Source organism: Rhipicephalus sanguineus, chromosome 1 (assembly GCF_013339695.2).
Source record: "Rhipicephalus sanguineus isolate Rsan-2018 chromosome 1, BIME_Rsan_1.4, whole genome shotgun sequence".
Taxonomy (NCBI): Eukaryota; Metazoa; Arthropoda; class Arachnida; order Ixodida; family Ixodidae; genus Rhipicephalus; species Rhipicephalus sanguineus.
This window is the reverse complement of record NC_051176.1, coordinates 53,373,874-53,389,708: the sequence shown is the minus strand read 5'-3', so window position 1 is coordinate 53,389,708 and position 15,835 is coordinate 53,373,874. Positions and strand designations below refer to the sequence as shown.

At 49.5% G+C, this 15,835-nt stretch overlaps 3 non-coding genes across 3 annotated transcripts; all 3 read right to left on the bottom strand.

The window, feature by feature from the left end:
- Positions 1 to 720: 720 nt before the first annotated feature.
- Positions 721 to 802, bottom strand: Trnas-uga (transfer RNA serine (anticodon UGA)). Its single transcript has one exon. It is a non-coding gene; the product is annotated as a tRNA-Ser (tRNA).
- Positions 803 to 1,014: 212 nt separating this feature from the next.
- On the bottom strand, positions 1,015 to 1,096 carry Trnas-uga (transfer RNA serine (anticodon UGA)). The gene has a single exon. It is a non-coding gene; the product is annotated as a tRNA-Ser (tRNA).
- Positions 1,097 to 1,162: 66 nt separating this feature from the next.
- Trnas-uga (transfer RNA serine (anticodon UGA)) lies at positions 1,163 to 1,244 on the bottom strand. Its single transcript has one exon. It is a non-coding gene; the product is annotated as a tRNA-Ser (tRNA).
- Positions 1,245 to 15,835: the final 14,591 nt, after the last annotated feature.

The window sequence follows — 15,835 nt, the reverse complement described above, 5'->3', positions numbered from 1 at the left end:
AGCATTTGCATCGGCCGACCTGGCACAACCAGCAAGGCCAGTTCTCCTTCGATCCTGATCTGGTGCGGGAGGTCTTCGACCTTGACGCCGCTTTTCAGCTTCAGGAGGGCTGTTCTTGTGGTCGAACACTTGTCGGACATGCCCGGGACACGCCAGCTCACCTCCACCATCTTGCCGAAAGCCGAAAGCGCCGTCCGTACTTGCTTCGTCGCTCACCCCGTGAAGCAGCCAGTGTATTCGCAGCCGCACCTGCTGGTCCTGTGGGTCGACGACGACGCAGCGCCGCCCCTTTACCTGCAGCTCCTTCAAGGCGAGCAGGCGTTTCGTGGGAGCGGCATCATTGAATGTCACCGCCCACACGTGGTTAACCTGGTACGCACCGAGGCTTACCACATCCGGCAGCAGGCCCGTTGGCGTCAATGCATCCCTGAAATCTTCGACCTTGTATGGCCTCGCTCGTACATCACTGCGTAAAAACACGGTGTTGATAACAAGTCGTCCTTTTGGCAGTTGCGGCAAAATAAACTGGTATTCGTTATCCCCGTTCCTGTTTCCGCGGCTAAGACTGGCCGCTATCGCCGCTCCGCCGGAGCCCATGACCCTGCGATCCGTTCAGCACGGCTGCCGGAAGCAGAATGACTCGGCCACGTCTGCGACGGCGACCACTTATCCTGTTTCGCTTCCACTTCGGTCGCTTATGTCGAGAGAAGCAAGAAAAAACGCAGTCGGTAGGATTCGAACCTACGCGGGCAGAACCCAATGGTTTTCAAGACCATCGCCTTAACCACTCGGCCACGACTGCGACGACGACCACTTATCCTGTTTCGCTGCCAATTCCGTCGCTTATGTCGAGAAGAGCAAGAAAAACGCAGTCGGTAGGATTCGAACCTACGCGGGCAAGAACCCAATGTTTTCAAGACCATCGCCTAACCACTCGGCCACGTCTGCGACTGCGACCACTTATCCTGTTCGCTTTCCAGTTCGGTCGCTTATGTCGAGAGAAGCAAGAAAAATCGCAGTCGGTAGGATTCGAACCTACGTGGGCAGAACCCAATGGTTTTCAAGACAATCGCCTTAACCACTCGGCCACGACTGCGACGACGACCACTTATCCTGTTTCGCTGCCAATTCCGTCGCTTATGTCGAGAAGAGCAAGAAAAAACGCAGTCGGTAGGATTCGAACCTACGCGGGCAGAACCCAATGGTTTTCAAGACAATCGCCTTAACCACTCGGCCACGACTGCGACGACGACCACTTGTCCTGTTTCGCTGCCAATTCCGTCGCTTATGTCGAGAAGAGCAAGAAATAACGCAGTCGTGTAGGAATTCGAACCTACGCGGGCAGAACCCAATGGTTTTCAGACCATTGCCTTAACCACTCGGCCGCGACTTGCGACGACGACCGCTTTTCCCCGTTTCGCTGCCAATTCCGTCGCTTATGTCGAAAGAGGCAAGTGTACGCCCAAATTTTGATGTTTTTGTTGATGCCAAAAAAGCTGCAGTTGTGTTTACAGTTCTCACAATAATTTGAACACAAAAATGAAACGTGAAGCATATATAAATTCCCTTCACTCAATGCTGAGTGTGCTTAAAGGGGTACTGACACAAAATTTCGCGGCCGAGATAGCCTGCTGGATCGATTCCCGTGTACGTGCGCGTACCATCTGCAAAATATCGACAGCGAATAAAGCTTGGAAGGTATTTTATATGAATTTTGAAGTTCGCGAGCGCGATCCAGCATTATAGGCCGCACCTGGTGCATTGACACCCTCGGAGGTGACCCGAGGTGACCCCCCTACTTCCCCTACGTAACCGTTGCAGCCGGTACAAGTTATGATGACGTCGTAGCCACCATTTATGTTTTGACGCGCTTCCCGATGAATCGCTCCTCGCCAGCGGGTCAAACCTGAAGTGATTCGTCACGTCGAAAATTCCTTCTATCCCCGCCGCAAGAAAATCATCGCCATCAGACGACGATGAGCCCGACGACGACAGACCGCGCGGAAATGCGTCACTGTTCTGTGTGCTCACGTGACCGAGCGTTTCACTCGCTAGGTGGTGATAGTTGCACCCGGCGGCTTGTCGTTTTTGGAGCTCTGTCAAACCGAAACTCAGGCTGTGTCGGTAATGAGGACCTTGTAATTAATTATCTGTCGCGCGGTGCAGCAAACGATGTGCCGTGTTATGACTAACAGGCCCCCAGCAACACATTGCAGCAAAAAAACGCGGGCGAAAATTTTGTGTCAGGACTCCTTTAACAACGGCAAAAGTGATTCTTAACAGCATAATGCATGTTTACATATGTGACAATCAGGGGCGTAGCCAGAAATATTTTTCGGGGGGGGGGGGGGTTCAACCCTACTTTATGTATGTTTGTGCGTGCGTTTCTATGTGTGCGTGTATATATACGCAAGCAAAATTGAAAAATTTCGGGGGGTTTGAACCCCCGCCCCCTCCCATGGCTACGCCCCTGGTGACAATAGCAATGCCATAAAAGTGAAAGCAGAGGATAAGTGGCCCTTTACACGTGTGTGTGACATCTTTTATTACAAAGTGCACATCGTACAAATAAAGTAACACTCAATTTCTTCGGCATGACTGTTCAACCAAAGAAAAAACACGGACTGCAGAGAAGAAGACGCTTTCAACTAAACTTCTGTGCGACTGAATCGGTTTATATATGACGCAGAATAGGCTACGCATGCGTGTAGATGGTTCTACATTGATGCAATATAGATGACACATGCGTATACGTTGAAAAAACAACAGTTAAGAGTTGCAAGATTCCGCCGCCAAGAAGACGAAGTTCTTATTCATGACAGCCGGTAAAACTGGGTGATAAGTGCGTTAGTTTAGCTTCAGTGGCTCTCACCGACAAAAAGCTTTTCTTGGAGGCAGCGCCTTTCAACACTTAACTGTCGTTTAGTCAATGTACATGCATGTGCCGTCTGTATTGCATCAATATATAGGCCTCGTGCGCTGCTGTATTCAAATCGGACATGCAACGCCCCTGCGGCTGCTGCTGGAAAAATGTCCCTGTTCCCCTCCGCACAGCCATAGAGTAATATAAAAAGGTTAAGAGAGGACACTCCCGTAGGCTCCTGCGGCTGATTTGGGTTCGCAGCGCACCAAACGGAAGTGGGAATCCTAACAGCCCCCTCAAGGATGAGAAATCGCAAAAAGAAAATTAAAAATGCCGATCTCAGAGGCCATTATTTAGCTTAATGCAAAGCAATTCACGAGCATCATACACGAAACGTGAAGCACAAAGAAGCTTCGGCGCTAAAACACAAAGTGCGTCAAATGTCAACTTAAAGCTGTAGAGACCAAATACATTGCAAAGTAATGAAGGGAAAAAGAACCTAATGAAGGCGTTCTTACCAAGCAGCCGCCAAGCAGAGTGACTTCGCGCAGACAATCCCAGCGAATTCCACGGAGCAGATAGAGCCAATTTTATATGCGTCGCCGCGTCGTCTTGCCAGTCTTGCCATGGTCTTGCCGACAAACCTGACCATATATATATATGGTCATGACAGCTACCAATCGATGATTTCGAACGGTCCATCGCAGACGATAAAGACGGATTAGAGCCGCACTGCGAGCCAGCGGAAGCCACTGCCACAGCCACATAGTCTGACAAAGACAAGTAGATGTATCGTGAACCAGAAAAAGGTACTGCAGTAGATAACTAGTACGCGCGTTTTCATGGAAACAAGGAGTGACGTGCTGCCGTCTAACGGCTGGCGGGAAGTTGCGTAGCTCCGCCGCTATAGGCTCGTGTGTCCACTCTTGTCATTTTCTGTTACTCTATGGCACAGCCGCGTTTGGCCGCAGCAGGTTGGCAATGGGCCCTTAGCAGCGCATGCGTGTGTGCGCGGCGAAAAAGTCGACTTCTATCTGCTCTTGCGAGTGCGCATGTCACAACAGTAAATGAACACGGCCGGGAAACTGCCGAAGGTGCACTTTTATTGTTTTCAAATCATATGTCAGAACGTGAGAACGTATACGTCAGGACGGTCTAACCTCGTAAAACGAGGCATCGCCTGACCCCTTCTTTGAAAAAGCATTAGCTCGATGAGGTGATCGTCGGATGACAAGTAGTTTTCTACGCGAAGTACAAAGGCTGCAGCAAGCCTGCTTTCAATGTACATTTCGGACTTTATGGCTATTATCCACCATGAGACAGAACAGTAACGATGACAAGAACAATAGAAATCATGTCAGGTTGAAGAAGACTACAGGGAAAATAGGAACAAAGCTCGCAATAAACTTTCCACTGTTTGTCGCAGAGTGAACCAATAGTATTCTAATGCATTTACATGTGAAAAGAAACGTCACGCGAAGACAACGGGTGCCGTTGTCTATAAGGTGCCGTTTTCATGTGGGCGCTGTTTAGGCCATTGTGCTAGTGATCGCCTGCGTGATCATACCTACTCGCTTAGGTGCTCAGATGCAAGGCGTATGGCATATCATTGCAAAAAAAAAAAGCGATTGCGAACCTTTTGTCAGTAAATTCAGGATCACAGAGTCAGCCTACCAGGCGTGCTTATTACACAAGGTTGACTTTTCACAGCACGGATAGACCAAGCAGCTCTAGCGCGTCACACGTATGGTCCACCCATGCAGCATGCACAAACCGAATCAACCGAATTTTGTGTTGCTTGACGGTTATGCCTTTTTCAGTGTTCGTAATACGATGATGCAAAGGCCTTTCGGCCATCCATATATTACAAATAAATAATTTCTGGGCTTATGCGTGCCATATGGTTTTAAGAAGCCGTAGTGGAGGACTGCGGAATAATTTTGACCACCTGGGTGTTTTCGACGTGCACCTAAATACAGGGTGTGTTTTTTTTTTTAGGCAATACAGATTTTTTCATAAAAATTCTATGGCATCTTCACACACGAACTCTAAGTCGAGGCGGAAATACTTTGCCGGCCTTAAAGTTATATTGAAATTAATAATTAACAAAAGTTCATAATTAACTTTTAAATTAATAACTTGAGGACAGTTGTTTATATGGAAAAGTTGTAGCACGTGAAGTTTTATGGCATACCCATTCTTTAAAAACCACGAAAAACATGTAATTTCATATATCATTATTCGAGATTGAAGGCAACCATGTTCTTCTTTTAAGTTGCTTCAGTATGCTATACGTTTATTTCTTTTACTTGTTCATTTTTAGCAGCGAAACTGTTCAGCCAATCGTTCCTTGTCAGTCGATCGCAGAAAACTGTCATCGTCTTAACGAGTATGTGCCACTGTGCGGCTACCTGAGAACGAGTACGCAGAGAGAGAAGGAATGAGAGAAACAAACAGAGAGACGGAAAGAAAGATATAAAGAAAGAGAAAGAGAAAAGTTCTGGCTGAAAAAAAATTCTTCACGAGGCTGGATTAGAACCCGCGTACCATCGATCCGAAGACACGCGCCCTAACCACTCGGCTATCCAGGCGCGCTAGTAGAGCGTGGAATAGCCATGTATACCATAGTGTGGCAGTAAGGGGGTGGGAAAGGAAAGTGAGAGTGAGAAGGAGAGATGTGATGGTGATGAGGACGGAAAGGAGAAGGGGAGGGAGTAAAGCTGAGCACAGAATGAAAGAGAAAAATAGAAAAGCAGAAAGGAAAGAAGAGACAGAGGAACGCCAATGAAAGAGAGAGAAAGAAGAGAGAGAGAAAAGATGGAAAGGAGGAGGAAGCAAGCATCGCGCGGTTGGTGACCAGATACCGCACCACCTGGCCAAGCCGCGCATACGCAGTAGCTAAGCCACGTTCACCGACGGATACATCGCGCGCAGCCTCCACTTTACCTACTCCCGAGGAGGAAGCCGCCCATCTCGAAGCTAGACGTACGTGTCGGTCGACGGGGAGTACGAGCGGCGACGGGTCCGTGCTTCGCTGTGCCAAGCTTTTCTGGACTTAGTGCAAACTGCCCGCATTTTTTTTTATATTGGGCAACCACTTTTTTTTCGTCTTTTTTTTTCGCTGCGGAACTTAAAGAAATGGAGTAGACGAGGGATATAAACCTCAACCTCTCCACAGAACCATGTTAAAACAGAAGAGAAATTGAAGGCCCCGATCCAGGCGATATCGAAACTGAGCGCCCCGGGCGCGCAGGAAATGCCGCCTGTGTTTACGTCAGACCGGAACTTCCCTGACGAACGTTGAAAAAAGGCGCGTCGCAGTGCAATCTGGTCTGGAAAAAGGGCAAGTCTGGACTATATGCAAGTGGGCCGCTTATTCATTGCGTGTGATGTTTCGTGCTTATCCGATTCTTTCGCGCTGCTCCCAAGAGAACGGCAATTTCCGCTTGTTTTTTGTTTTTTTCACTGCACAGCGTAGAACTACGGGGCAGCCGCTGTGCAGGCGTTCTTCTTGCAGGAAAGCAAGCGGAAGAGTCCTTTGTGCTTATTTAGAGCTTAGAAAGAAACAAGTAAGTACTATAAAACGCAAAGGATAAGCGGCGCAGTTGTGTTTTGAGAAGACTTGCCGTTTTAAATGCGAAGCATTCTTAGCGAACCTCTGGCACTTTGAGCGTTTCTATCTACGTATCTATCTATGTATCTATCTAGCCGCCTACGTCTGGGTGCTCTCATGATCGCCTCCTTAACTTGGTGTAGACCAAAATTGGCATGGGAGGGTAAGATGATTTGACGAATATGATTGCCGGCCATGGCATGAATAACGTTAAAATCCTGCCGCGTACGTCGTCAAACCCTTTCCACTAGACCGTGTGGCACATACCCGTTTACCACGGGCCGCGGTGTACGGGTATGCGCCACAGGTGATTGACAGTTTTATCTACCAAGGAACGGCGACAACAGACATTGGTAACTTAAATGCTAGAGCGTTAAGGAAAACCAACATCGGCAGCGTTGACTCAACAAATGGGAAGAATGAAAATTATGATCCCAGCAGGAATCGAACCCAAGCATTCTGCGTGGCAATCTGGTATTCACCACAGAGCCACGCCAGGTCTATAAACTCGTTTGGAAAAACAGCCTACGCAGGCGTAATGTCGGTGCAACGTCAATGTGGTTGTGGTGCTGGCTATCTAAGTTTACAAGAAAGCAAAACACTACATGATACTCCTACGATGTGTACTCCTACGATACAGGCGTCATATCAGATTAACGTCTGTAGTTCCAGTGTTGGCTCCACATTTATAGCAGTCTAATAAACATTACGTTTGTATTCCTATGATTCAGCAAGCTATATTGAAGCATTGCTCGACCCCGAAGGAATATATTATTGAAAGTTACATATGATATTCACATCACCGCACCGTAAAATGCACTTCGTCCCACCAGAGCGACGCAGTGTCCTCTTCATTTCTTACGAGGCTGCAGGCGATGGCCTCATGCTGACCGAGGATGATGCCAGATTGATTGACAGCCGCTTTGTAGACTAGGCTACGTAGGCCACATACGCCCAGGTAGCCTACGAATACGACAAACACCAGCCACTGATGTTGGTCTGCGTAGCACTATCCAGGCCTACCAGCCTCGACGGCCTATACCTCACCAACGCGAAGGGTGGCTTTAGGTTCCGACTTGTCGCCGACTCTGCTGACAGACAATTTGTCGACGAAATGACCGAGGCATACACGAATTCCAACAGCTCTACTATACCACATACTTCACTACACGTAGACCACTCGTCATCACGATCACGACCGGATCCTATAACAAGTCATGACCAGCTGCTGGTGCTCACTGATCTCGGTGATAATGCCCTTGTTCAAGAACTGTCAAGAGCTTCTGCACACATGCAGACGGGTTCGTGAAACGTGCATGCGTTCTCGGGACACTTATAAGCACTACATATCAGCTTACCGCTTCTGGTGTTGTTAATACCCACGTTGCCATTGGCAGCGTTACCCAACCGTAAACAACTGGTATATAACCAAAAAACGGCAGGAAGTGGAAGATGGAAGCTGCGATGAAAAAATCCGTAAACAGGGGGTGGGTGCTCGAGCCAACGTTTCGACAAGTGGACTTGTCTTCTTCAAGGCAGGAACTGAAAAGTTAGGGTGTAGTCCGTCCCGAGCAAGCATAATGTCAGGGTCCTGATGAATTTCCGCGTGATGGATGACATCAACGTTTTTGTGGGCGTGTTCAATGTCCAGAAGAAATTCGTTACCTTTACGGATCCTCGTGCATGAGCTAGGAGTGTGCGTGATTGTGCAATGAGAGATCGTTGTTGTTTGGCGATCCAGGCAGAATTGTTGTGAGGGTAGTTTTGCGTCTGGTCCGTTGTTCTGCAAATCGTTTACCAGAGTCTTCAGGGCCTCCACAGTGGACGTCGCCGTTGTTGTGTGTACAGTCGTTAGTGCCACAGTGAATGATGAAATGCGTTATGTTCTGTGGTGCAGCGGCGACAAAATCTTGAATGTCATGTGTCGTGGCTCCGCTTTTATATCTAAGTATGGTGCATGTTTCCCTTGTGGCAAGTGGTGGTGCATGTACTTCTACTGACTGTCTCCAATTAAGCTATGTGCGCTAAGGAACGTAGAGGACACTCACCATGTTTCGTCATCTTCCGTCAAAGGAAAACCAAAAACGGCAGGAAGGGAATGGAAGCTGCGATGAAAAAATCCGTAAACAGGGGGTGGGTGCTCGAGCCACGTTTTCGACAAGTGGACTTGTCTCTTCAAGGCTGGAACTTCCAGCCTTGTCTTCTTCCAGCCTTGAAGAAGACAAGTCCACTTGTCGAACGTTGGCTCGCGCACCCACCCCCTGTTTACGGATTTTGCATGGTATAACCAGTTGTTTACGGTCATATATAACACATATGCCGCATATATAACACATATGCGGCTCTTCAACATATATATGTGTGCGTATAAAATTTATACAAATCTTTAGCATCATTTTGTAACGTGTCGCTCAGTAAAAAGTTACGCCACGTCACCTACTCGCGCGCGCTTCGCATAACATCGACTCCCACGGTACGTGGATCTGCCGAATTTTTTTCTGACCAGATTCTGCTGCGATGTGCCTTTTTTCAAAGCTCGTAACGGGAGTTCCGATCTGTCGTAACACAGAGGCGGCATTTCCTACGCACCCGAGCGCCCAGTTTCGACATCGCCTCGATCGGGGCCTTGAACTTCTATAAATAATATCTCAAATTACGTGTGTTTTCAGGAATTTCAGAAAACTGGGTATGCCATAAATTGTCCCGTCCTATAACTTTTACGTATAAACATCTGCCGTCAAGTTCATAATTAAAAATTAATAAAGAGTTTTTGTTCATCGTTTCAATACAACTGAGGTGCGGCAATGTATTCCGCCTCAGCGTAGAGTTTGTGCCCGAAGATGACAGGTGCCTTACTGTCATAGCCTTTTTACAACAAATGTATTGTCTGGAAACAAAACACTTGATAGGTTTTGTACAGCAGAACGTACCGTCCCAAATTTAAGTGCGCAGCGCTGCCGTAGTACAACTTTTGTTACAGCATTGCTCTGCTCTACAGAGCACAAAATTATTGCACGGTCCAAAAAGGTATCGTCAAAAATACATAATTCGTTTTCTCGCTGATGAACTTGCTCTTGAAAGTGCTGATAATAAAGATGAAGTTTTTACGTGCGATTTGCCTTGTTGTAGTTAAAAATTGATCTCGCAATAATGGCAATACTTAGAATATAACTAAATTCCTCCTTTTGGGCTAACGGTAAGATAGGGAAGTGTTAAGCGAAATGAGATAAGGTAATCGGTTCTAAAGACGTGCCGTCAATGGTGGAGAGGGGGAAAGGACACTTGATCAATTACACGGCCTCCAACGTTCACGTCACGTTCTTAGCAGCCTCTGTTCGCACCGCCCCCCCCCCCTTTCACTTTATGCGACATAGACTGACGCAAGCAGAGTGCCTTCTGTCAAGTCATCAAGGCCGCATTCACCTCACTGGCAGGGGTATTTAACAGCTATACTGGAACGCTTGCGTCGTGCAGTGGTGTCAAAATATAATGCATTGGCGCGTGTTCCCATCGCACGAAGGACACCACGCATACAGGAGACTATTGGACAAAGTTCCCACTGACCTTGTCAAAACCTACTTTACGGACTTCAAACCTATGCTATTAATATTGTCTACACCTGTGACATAGAAATACAAAGTTAATGAAGTGGGTGCACGAATTCTTGATCAGTGTATACAACTAACGCTGTGCGTGCGTGCGTGCGTGCGTGCGCGTGTGTGTGTGTGCGTGTGTGTGTGTGTGTGCGTGCGTGCGTGCGTGTGTGTGTGTGTGTGTGTGTGTGTGTGTGTGTGTGTGTTTCATTATGCAACTACCATATTCTTCTGAGACGTCCAGAATGAGTGAGCGTCCTTATATCAGCCACCAACCGACTTCGCTGTGTGGGTGTGCGAGCTAAGCTTGCAGTTATAGCACGCATGGCGCACATGCGTTAACGAACGCGGAAGAACTACACCTGTGTAATCGTTGTCTTGAACAGTGACGTCATTCTGGTCGTCTGCTTGTGCTCATCGGTGCTTCGATTTCGGTTTCCCCACTGAATTTAGTTGAACTTCATTACGCTACAATAATCAGAGGCCGTTTTTTCTATATATCTCAAAGCTGCGATGGGTTCTTCGCATGAAGAACTTCAATTCTCCCATTTGACAATAACCACCTAACACCACTAATTACGAAGTTAATTAATTAACTTGCTTCATTACTGTCCCAAAATATGTCTTTAACATCTAAGGACACCTGCCGCTACAGAAAAAAAGCAATTGTGAAGGCAGCGAAGCTAATATCGCATATTCCTGATTTTTTAGGACTGTCGGACACATTTCTTGAAACACCCTCTATTTTCATCGCAAAAAAACGTCTTCTAGGATGTGCCTTTCTTCAGTTTGGACTCTTTCGGTTGCTCGCCTTCGGGTGCAGCAAGCGCATATGGTTGATTTTGGTGCGTTGGTCAGATATAGCTGAATGTTTTCAACTCTCGTCCGTATTGAAAAAATTGGGGAGGGGCGAATCATGTAATAAAGGCTGTTTCAGCTCCGCTAACGTGAAACCTGTGGAGGGGCGAGGCATGCAGGGTGTGGCGGTGTTTCGTACAGCAAAATCACTGCTAATGGGTAATGAGAGACCGAAGAAAGATTAGACTCAGAGAACCGCAGTACGCTCTTAGTTAACGTGTACGCTACGACGAATCTTTATTCTTCAACTACACACAAGAGAAATTTCCAACTGGCACTACATTGCAGGTCAAGATCCCGTGCCTATATATACGGGGTGGCCGGTGAACGGTTGAGCAGCGCGAGCAGTCAGTTTTTTTTTTCCAATCAAGAAAGTCGCTAGCAGACGCTGCCTGCGTCGGCGTTGTCTCTCGCGGGCGAGGGCGCGTTCTCGTTTCTTGCGAACTGGTAGTTCAGCGTTAATCGCAGGAAGAGCGTTTCCATAATCAACGCGAACCATTCGCTCTCTCTCTCGCCACACGGCGAACGCTGAGGTGGTGGCGCCCTGTCTTGCGCTCAAGCAAATTGACCTTCCAAAGAGCAGACGACGATGCACGATGCACGCCGACAAGCCGTGACCCTTAGGTGCTTCGCCCCTAAAAAATCACAGTTTCACCGCAAGGGTGAAGCAATGAATGCAATAGCAAAAAATTGTAATGTTATACGAAGTAAGGCTAGCAGCTAACTCTTTTGGATCCGACCTCGCGTAACACTACAAAAGGCTGGTGTAAAAGCATGCGGCCGCTCCAGGGATAGAAACGGTTTTCGTGCAGTTTGTTCGCGTTGAGAGCATTTGCCGTAGAAGGGTATACGAGCCGTGTGCTGATGCCTGTCGAGGTAGCGTGCCCGCCAGCAATCGCGATCGCGCCCTTATGATCAAAGTTTACAGTTGCTGCTCGAGCGACACAACCCTCTCCCCCCCCCGCCGGTGTCTTTTCATGTTCCTTTAAGACGGGTGGGGGTTTCTTCTCTGCTTGAGGAGCAATCCACGGCAGGCCTCGCACGCGGTTTGATGTTATCGCATGCGCCCTCCGTGCGACGGAGATGGGCCGGCTCGTTTCATCTCTGCTTCAGCCGCGTTCGTCAACAGCGCCCGCGCGCTTTTAGTCGCGGGTAGAACATAGAATGCGCGGGGCGATATTATCGATTTAGACTTTATACGGAACATGATGGCGACGGCGACGACAAAGACCTATAGTAACAGCGCCGAGCGAGCGTGCTCGGGGCTCGGAGTCCACGTTCGCATCGTGTAGTGTTTACTGTGCGGGCGCCGAGTGCGGCCTGTGAACTCGAGTTACAGCGGCCGGGTGTTGCAAACATAGCGGCCGGGCCGAAGCTACGTCAGTCGCCTCGTCGCTGCTGCCCTCGTTCGCCTCGCAACGCTTTTGCTTAAATATATGAGTTCTTATTGTAGACGTGCCTTTGTTTCTCTTTACTTGTGAATACGCAATATCATCACGCAACAACGCCCGGACGTCTACCAATTGGTGACCACGGACTATCGAAATTTTTACAATCATTTTCCTGGCTGCGACAACGATGGAAACCACCGGCGACTCCAGACAAGCATCCCCCGACCCTGCAGCGACGCAAGCAGTATCCGCTGCTTCTTTTCGGCTTCCGCAATTCTGGCCTGCTGATCCGTCTCTCTGGATGGTGCAAGTAAACAGCCAGTTTGTCACGGCCCGGGTAACGGCTCAGACATCAAAATTGCACCACGTGGTGTCTGCGCTTCTACCGGAGATCGCCAGCGAAATCAGAGACCTCATTCTCGCCCCACCGGAGACGAAACCCTACGAGGAGCTGTCGGCCGAGCTTCTGAAGCGCACTTCGTCTTCAGAGAGACAGCGTCTCCAACAGCTGCTTTCTGCTGAAGAACTGGGCGACCGTAAGCCTTCACAGCTTTTGCGCCGTCTTCAGCAGCTTCTTGGTGACAAGGCCACCTCGTTCGATCAGGACCTGCTACGAGAGCTCTTCCTGCAGCGCCTGCCTTCCTCCGTCCGCAAGGCGCTCGCCACTGCAGCGGACTTGTCGCTGGAAAAGCTCGCGCAGCTTCCCGACTCCGTGATGGAATTCGACTCCCCAACTGTCAGCGATCGCGGCCACTTCCACAACAAGTGAGGCATCTCGCCCTTCGCCACCAGACCTGCAAGCCCTACGCGACGACTTTCGCAGCCAGATCGAACAGCTATCCGCTCAGATAGCTACCCTGTCTGCGCGCTCTCGATCCTCGTCACGCCGGCGCTCCTCATCACAGTCTCCGCATCCCGGGGAGTGTTGGTATCACCGGACTTTCGGTGCACCCGCCCGAAAGTGCTCATCTCCCTTAGAGGTGTGCACGGGCTCCGGGTAGCCCGAAATCCCGAGCCCGACCCGGCCCGCGGGCCGGGCTCGGGCGGGCCGACGTATTTTCACCTCGGGCCCGGGCCGGGCTCGGACTACTTCGAGTTTTATCGGGCCGGGCTCGGGCCCGGCGCAAAGCCCGACTCAAGCCCGAAATATAGAGAAGGAGCGGGAATTGTTTTCCAGCATGCATACAGCGCCTTTTCCGCGACCGCCCTTTACCGCTTTTCCTTTCCATTCACTACTTTAAACAAAAGGGGAGCAGGTAAAGCACTGCCTCTGTTGCACTCCGACAAACAGAGAAGTAACACCACCTGTGCTAGTAACGGCACCACGCGATTGTTCCGTGTTAGATTTAAGGCCAAATCTCATATGAGTGAAAATGCACGCGACAGCGACGAGCGACCCGACGTAGATCGCCTTCGTGCATGCTGATGCTTACATGGGCATACCCCATACACGTGACGGCTTTGGCGAGTGAAATCCATTGTTGCTGGCATGAGGCCGTCTACTTGTATAGCAAAAGTGCCGCGAACAGTCTCTATTAGGGACTGTTCGTCGTGTGTCTTTGATATGCTCAATAAAATGCCAAATTACCGGAAAACGAAGTTTTGTTTTCGCAGCGAGCCTTCAAAAAGCCGGGCCGGGCCGGGCCGGGCCCGGGATTGTGTTTTCGTACGTCGGGCCGGGCCGGGCGGGCTCGCAGACCTTTGCCGTCGGGCTCGGGCGGGCCTTCGACAAAGTCAGCGGGCCCGGGCCGGGCTCGGGCTCGGAAATACGGCCCGTGCACAGCTCTAATCTCCCTGCACTTTCTCGGGAAACGCTCCGACTCGCCACTAGAAGCGGCGAGTGGTGGCGGTCCAGCAAGCAGCCGCTTGTTCTCCGTTTTGGACAAGGCCTCTGGGCTCCATTTCCTCGTGGACACGGGAGCCGAAGTTAGCGTTGTTCCACCCTCAGCCGCATTTCCGAAGAATCGCCGATCTGCACTTACGCTGCAAGCCGCCAACAAGACTACCATCATGACTTACGGTGAGCGCGCGCTCACGCTGAACATTGGACTCCGTCGCGTTTTCCGTTGGGTATTCCTCGTAGCGGACGTGTCTTGCCCAATTCTCGGAGCGGACTTCCTTCGTCATTTCGACCTGCTCGCGTGGACATCTCCCGCAAGCGCCTTGTCGATGCTAATACACACATAACGGTGCAAGGTATAGCGTTAACAACCGACATTACCGCAGTTATCAACAAGCCACCTTCGTCAGTGTACGAACAGTTACTCGACGACTTTCCAAGCTTGCCTCGCCCTTCCAATTTTCGGCGCCTTGTCAAGCACGATGTTACCCACCACATTATTATCTCAGGACCACCTGTCCATGGTCGTTCACGACGCCTCGCACCAGATCGACTCAAGGTTGCCCGAGCTGAATTTGATCACATGCTCGAGCTTGGCATTGTGCAACCGTCATCAAGTCCTTGGGCTTCTCCGCTGCACATGGTGCCCAAGAAGTCCCCAGGTGACTGGCGACCCTGCGGCGACTGCCGCGCTTTGAACAACGCCACCGTTCCTGATCGCTACCCACTGCCTGACATCGCGGACTTCACAGCACCACTGCATGGAGCAACCATCTTTTCGAAGATTGACCTGGTCAAGGCGTATCATCAGATACCTGTCGAACCCTCGGACATTCCCAAGACTGCTGTCATAACACCTTTCGGCCTTTTTGAATATTTGCGGATGCCCTTCGTGCTCCGTAACGCCGCTCAAACATTCCAGCGGTTTGTAGACACAGTAACCCGAAGCCTGCCGTTCTGCTTTGCGTACATCGATGATCTCCTCATCTTTAGCCACAACGCAGACGAACACCTTTCCCATCTTTGACAGCTCTTCGAACGCCTTGCCGAGTACGGCCTCATCGTCAACAAAACCAAGTGTACGTTCGGCGTGCCTGAACTTGACATTCTCGGACACCACGTTGATTGTCATGGAATGCGGCCACACCCTTCCAAAGTGTAAGTTGTTCGAGACTTCCCAAAGCCAACTTCTTTGCGTGAACTGCGCGAGTTCCTGGGACTGATAAATTTCTAACGGCGTTTCATTCCCCGCTGTGCTGACCTGATTAGACCCCTTGCCGACCTGCTTCAGGGTAAGAAGAAGAAGTGTACTCCCATTACATGGTCTGATAATGCATCAAGCTCACAAGTGACATTTAGTGAGATAATCTACCCAAACGCACTCAAACACACATCAATAATAGAATATGACGACATATTTCCAAAAAATGCTAAGTTATTGCCCATTAGATATTTAAATGGGTTGTTGGAAGACCACCTTAAAAACATACGGATAAATTCAGTAATAGCCACAGATGCTTCTGTTACTGATGGGAAGGCAGGGGTGGGAATTTATTCATCAGCACTAAATTGGTCATTTTCCCTTCGTTTGCCCGACTTCACAACAATATTCCAGGCAGAATTAATCGCAATTATTCTTGCTTTGCGGAAACTCCCAGCACATATCTCTTCAGCAGT